Genomic DNA, 7,085 nt, shown 5'->3' on the forward strand with positions numbered 1-7,085 from the left:
TTTCTTGGTATTTTCCCAAATTCCAAACTTATAATACTGTTTTGCCCTCAAAGTCAGGTCACCCGAAAAATGTTTTCTTAAAAATATTCGTTTGGAGGGCTTCCACTTTGATTTGGCCCAAGGGTACTTCATGAGTTGTGTTCAACTTTACATATGTGATTCATATGACTTTACAAGAGGTTCCAAAAAAAATCTCGGTGTGTGGGCCCCACCCCGCAGATAATCCGAGGGTTCAAAAATACGGATATAACATCCTCTCTCCTTAGAACATTCGTCCTCGAATGTTCAACTAGTCCCGTAGGTTCTTATAAGGATCTCGGGGTTTCCCTTACCACCATAACATGCACCCATCTACCGATTATATTTATTATATTTTTTTCCATTTCTCTTGACTCTCACTGGTTATCTCCTTTCCGTTATCACCTCGTCACAATATCTTAACGCAAGCCACGTCTTTAGTATCCAACATCCTTGTCTCACGACCGTATCTCTGAGTTAGACGTCTCCTCCTTGCGAGTCTTATTACACTTTTGTGAAATACATGATTTCTCCCTCTTTCGGTAGCCAATCAATTCCGTTTATCTTGCTTAATCATCTTATACCCAATTAGTAACGTTATATGCACATCATCTCGATAACCTAGTCCAACCCATCTTCATTCCTTCCTTAACGTACCTAATTCATCACCATAGTAGTTCCAAACTCCTCTCGTTTCCTATACTTCCTTCTTGCTATAGACGGCCTTTTCTAGTCCTTCCTCGTGCTTTTCATAAAGGCGTAACATTATTAACGAAGAGCCTTATTGACCACATCTCAACCTTTGGTCCTACACAGTCGTATTTTTCCTCAAACACCACTGTAGGTTACTCATTATCGTTCATTTACGATATTTCTTTGTAAACCTCCACCTCCTAATATCACGTCATTCCAAATCTTCACAATTAAATCCTCGGCACCATCTCCGTTCCTACCTAATTCTTATCATTTTTCATGGCTCTTAGACTCTACTAACTTATCTGATAGGGAACCTTATCGCAGGGCGAGCACCCGCGTCAACCGCATTGTGGGTTTAATTGTCTCTATCCGGCACTTACATTTCTCGTATCCGCTCTCCCCCTTTAGTGGGTGTACTTATCTTACTATCTCGATCATTTTTTCCTTACATCCGTATTTTTTTCTCTCGGTCGACCGAACTTCGTTTCAATGTTCCGATCCCTCTTACTATTTATCCGCGCCCTTCCTTTCTCTTTCCGATATCACTATGCCGTACTTCCCAAGTCTACCCTATAGTGAAACGATATAAAATTACCTTATGGACGTTCATGCCTTTTATTTTTCTTTTCACTTGAACTCGTTATTCCGTCCGATTAATGCCTCCCCGTATACCGTCGCGTTAATTATCTAATACGTTTACCCGCTAACACAAATATTGCACGAGTATCACACGCTTTCGCACACATATATAATTGTTAACATCTCACTCACAAAAGATCCCCTAAACATTACTCAAAGGCGGCCCTACTCTAGTGCGCCGAGGCACCTTCTTTTTCCTTACCCGATACCATCTCGCTCCCCCATGCGACCCTCCTAGGATTTCTGCTACTCGGGATATTCTAGATCCCTCTAGACTACTCTAACTTTCCATTGCTTCTTATGACTAAAGTTGTGAAACTTTTTTAGAACTTCCCGTGGGTCACCCATCCTAGGATTTCCCTTATTCAAGACGCTTAACTTCGGGACTGGCAACGAAATACGGTTTCTAACGTTAGCATAATCGCGTTCGCCCAACTACGGACCCTCGCCACGCACTTTGGAGTAAAATAAAGTCTTGACATTTCCGGACGCCCTCGTAGCACAATTACCATTTTCGCTCTCTCGCTTTTACCTATTCACGGTCACTTATGGATCTTACCACTTTCCATCCTGGACTTCCGGTCCTAAATAACAATATACACACGCTTTAACTACCGTTGTTTATAAATACTAGGTTACTAACCCTCGGGTTTTTCCATCTACCGCTATTACGCAACAATTATATCACGGATACGCACATATAAGAACATAAATTCTGCCGAGGATTCATACCGTAGCCGCATCCGGTGGTGCCTCCCCGATCCTCCGCTCCTCGTCAAAGCAAATACGCGGTTCGAAGGACGGCCGGAACTCGGGACTCACGCCGCGGTTTCTACCACGCGCTCGGCCGAAACGGCGTACCTTACCCCGCAGGGCTCACGGCCGTGTGAAGAGGACGAACCGCCGACCGACTTGAGGGTGACCGGGCCGCACCACCGAACCATCCCCGACGCGGCAATCCCTCATAACATGGCCGTAACGGCCGCATGTAAAGCAAGCGCCGTGACGCGGCACCCCCGGCCGGCGTCGCGCCGCACCGAGGGCACCGGGCATAGATGGCCTCGTCGTCGGGACCCTACTCACCCGTGACCCCGAAGCTCGGGAACTCGGACCGGCTCCCGAATACCCCCGTACTGTCGAACCTCCTGCCCGGAACCGCACTCGTGCGCCGGGCCGGGGACGGAAATACCCGTCAGACGCCGAGGTCCGCCTCGAAACTCTCCAGAATGCCCAGCCGATCTAGCCCTCTTGGGGTACAGCCTGTCCGACCCTCTATCGGGTCGACGCCTTATGTCGCTCCTCCATACCACAGGCGTATCGCGCAACGTTTCGTGCGGCCATGCCGGTGATCGACCGTACAACACAATCAAATAATCATCGACTGTAACATCTTGATGTGCTACGGCCTACCATATGCGCCACAATATGAGGAGCGTGTACGGCTGAGAATCGAACTCCCATCGTACTCCCAGTGACGCTCCTACACCGCTCGCATGTATAAAACACGCGAACCACAGCGCGTACCGGTGCGGTGGTAGAAAATGGGCGTTAAAAGCCTCGGTGAACTCATCCCACTCTTCGAGGGCACCCTCGCCCTCGGATAGCTCCCATGACTCTGCAATTGGGCGAATATCGTGCAGCCGATACAACGCCAGCTCTACTGACTCAGTCTCGGAGGCCCTGATAAGTCGCAGCGTACGCCGCATCTCTCTGATAAACTCCTGAGGGTCCTCCTCGGGCTTTGACCCGAAGAACTGCGGCGGATTACGAGTGGTCAAGAAGCGAGCCCTCTCCGTTGTCCACGTCTACCCGCCCGTCATCCCTCTACCCGTATCGCCGCACCTCGCCCGCTACCAACCTCACAGTGGCGAACCGATCCCTCATGGCTACCCATCCTCCGCCCCCGGCCGAGAGCCGGGAGGCTCCCGCACTAATCTCGGGGGGCGGGCGGTGGGGGTGTCTCTGTCCCGCGCCGGCCGTCGCTACATGCCCCTCTCGATGGTGATGGGGTGGCGAACCGGGCCGACCGGCACACGATGCACTCGGGGCCACAGTCTGGGCCCCGGTAACTCTGCGGGCCCGACTAGTCTCCCTCGATGAACTTGCCCTTCGGGGCAGCCGTCGCCTTTCTCGAGGCATCGGCGAAAACATAACAAATACGTTAGGAGGGAGTCATCCCGATAATACCGCTCTATCGCACGTCTAAGATCGAAGGAAGTGTAACATCCTAAATGTCTCCGTACCCTCCTCGTTTATAGACGTGGTGCACAACACACCGATAAACAGACTCTACTTGTACACGGCCCGCAGACACTCCGAGGACTAATCGCTTCGATACCACTTTTGTCACGACCCAACCCCCGCCCGCGACTAGCGCCCGAACCGGCACCCGTACGTACAAAAGCCGAGAATAGTAACTCGATATTTAGAAAAAAATTTGGCGTAGTTTTTCTCTTTTTCTTACTAACGAAAATTTACCCGCACACAAAATACCAACAAAGGCCACACAGGGGCCAACATAGCCATATATATATATATAGGAGAGAGCGATATACGCGCGGTGAATAAACCGCCCCGAAATATACAATACGTGCATATAGCCGTACGACATAGACACACCTACGTACATGTCTACGGCACTCCTACGCGTAACAAAATCATATAACGGGACGGGGCCCCGCCGCACCGAACAAATATACACAAAATGTAACAAAGGTCGTACCAAAATCGGAGCCCGGACAAGGAGCTCTTCAAGATATGGCCGGACAGAACCACTAAGCGCGGCTCACTCAACGTGTATCGGCACACTCGCGGCATGAAACGCGGCCCGAAAAGGGGTCGGCATTTAAATACGTATCGAGTATGTAAAGCGGTAAACACAATAACCGAATCATACGAAACAAAGAGGACAAATAGGTAATACGAGCCGGATCTCATAAAACTTACTCTGAACGTAACTCATGCTTTTCAAAATCATTAATGGACCGAGTATCATAATCAAAGAAATCATCATGAACATAGGTATACATAACATGCCCGGCCCTCAAATGAGGGGCGGGTAAAATCATCATGTATACGCACATAACGTGCACGGCCCTAGTGAGGACGCGGGAAAGGAATCATCATATGCCATCCCGGCCACCTCCCCGTCATCACATCATCGTCATATGTATATATATATATATATATATATATATATATATATATATATATATATATATAACATGCCCCGGCCCTACAGGCGGGACGCGGTGAACAATGCAGTTGAATTGCACGAATACATGCCCTGGCCCGGACGCGATCGAAAGATGTCATATCGCGCACGAGCGGAGTAATGAGAAAACCATATGCAAAATAAAATATAGCACATTTACGAGACTCGGTATCATAATCGGATGACAAACCATATGATGTGCGGTAGTAACCATAGTGTATGTATTTCGGATATCACAATAGCATATGTCAAAATAAGCTTTTTGTAATCATGTTCATGTTTCAAAATACATTATGGGGCTTATCAAAATAATTCAAACGAATGTCATATAATAGTTAGGAGAGTAGCCAAGAGTTTTCCTTTGAACTTTATTCCAAAATAAGCCAAACGGAACAAATCGAAAAAATGGGGAAGTGGGCCCACCTCGCGGGGAATGAGGTGGCGTACACAATTTTACGTACGTTACATTTCATGATGTCAGCCGGTGAGGGTTTTAGGTAGTCGGGTCTTATTTGTACAAGTTCTAAACGTTTAGACAATTTTTCTAACTATTCGTAACATATTCAATTCAATTCTACCGAATGAAAGGGCGTTTAGACGTAGATTCCGAAGAATAGAGTGGTCCCCGAGGTCCAAATCCAATCTTATTACATCTAAGACATGCCAAGAGAAGAATAGGTAGAGCATACCTTTTATGCTCCTTACGCCTTTCCAAATTCACTCCCGTTTCGCCAAAATGCAAACGGTCACATTGACCGGGCTTACTATTCATGAGACTTACAATTTCCAAGCTTAACCAATATTGTTCTATAAAAATTTGGGCAGCATCTCCCCTATACATATAGCATCCCCGAGATTCAACTCGGCTCAAAATGATCAACAACAACACCAAGAATATCAACAACCACAACACAACACAATACAATACACAACTAGTCTTCTCTTAACATAATGCAATAACTTCCATCCCGACTTCAAATTTTCAAATCAACACCATCATACTCACATTCATTACTAATCAAAATCATTACAACGCCATTCGGAAACATTTCATATCATTTCTACACTATATACACAAGATATACAAAATATACACACCTTTCCAATTAAAGCCATAGTTTATCCAATTCTTCTAATCTTTAACATACACATTCATAACACATTTCCATCTTCTAAGTTCATCAACGATCATCATAATTTGCACCTTAACAACTTAATTCCATAATGTCATAAAATCATAAGAAAACGACATAAGTTCCCACATTCCATTTCAATGCAACTTACATCATTTTTCCTACATTTACAATGCAAGGCTCACAACAACGCAATTAACATATTAAACAACATTAATCCATTTCCATTTCATCATACATGTTCCCACGGCTAACATGGAGATTTTCCAACTTTCACCAAATTCATTCAACTTTCATTTCCAATATTAATTCCACCCTACTCACAACTAGAATACAACCTATGTGAATATACAACATATATACACACACGGCCACACTCCTATCTTCACACCCACTTTACAAACTTCCATATTTCCATACTTTCTACTCATTTCTACATACTACAACATAAACAAAGGCTTTATAACATATAAAAGGAATGAATCCTTACCTTTTCCTCCAATCTTCTTTACTTGCCCAAGTTGTTAAAACGACGAAACCGGCGGTCTATCTTCCCGAAATAACTACGCCACGTTGTAGGGGACCTTGAATTAGTAGGAATTCAACAAGAAAATAATTTTAGAGGCAAGATTTGAGGTGAATTTCCTATGGCCAAACCCGAAATGGTCCCTTTGGGTGTTCTTGGTTTTTCTTCTTTCTCTTCTTCTTTGTTTCTTGAAAATTCTATTAGATAATGACCATTTATAATTAATTAGCACATGGAAATATTCATTAAAACCATGGGTTGGGCCTCACTTGGCCGGCCACCCCTTAAACATTGGGCCTAAATTTTCATTTTTTTTTTTTGGGCCAACTCGGTTGATCCCGAGTTGGGCCTAGCCCACTGACCTTTTGACCTTAAAACGTTCGTATCTCTTTATACCGACATCACCTGGGAACCCACGACCTATGGATGGAAAGCTAATTCAATTATCTACAACTTCTATTTCTTGGTATTTTCCCAAATTCCAAACTTATAATACTGTTTTTGCCCTCAAAGTCAGGTCACCCAAAACGTTTTCTTAAAAATATCGTTGGAGGGCTTCCACTTTGATTTGGCCCAAGGGTACTTCATGAGTTGTGTTCAACTTTACATATGTGATTCATATGACTTTACAGAGGTTCCAAAAAAAAATCTCGGTGTGTGGGCCCCACCCCAGTAGATAATCCGAGGTTCAAAAATACGGGATATAACAATTTTGTTTCAACTTCTTGATTGATTCACATTCGAAGGGTATTTTGGTCTTTTTGTATTTTTGGGAATACTGATTTTTCGGTAAGTAGTTTGTATGGTTGATTTGCTTCTACCCATCCTGTACTAAGCGGGGATTTTGATTTTTATTATA

Source organism: Lycium ferocissimum, chromosome 12 (assembly GCF_029784015.1).
Source record: "Lycium ferocissimum isolate CSIRO_LF1 chromosome 12, AGI_CSIRO_Lferr_CH_V1, whole genome shotgun sequence".
Lineage (NCBI taxonomy): Eukaryota > Viridiplantae > Streptophyta > Magnoliopsida > Solanales > Solanaceae > Lycium > Lycium ferocissimum.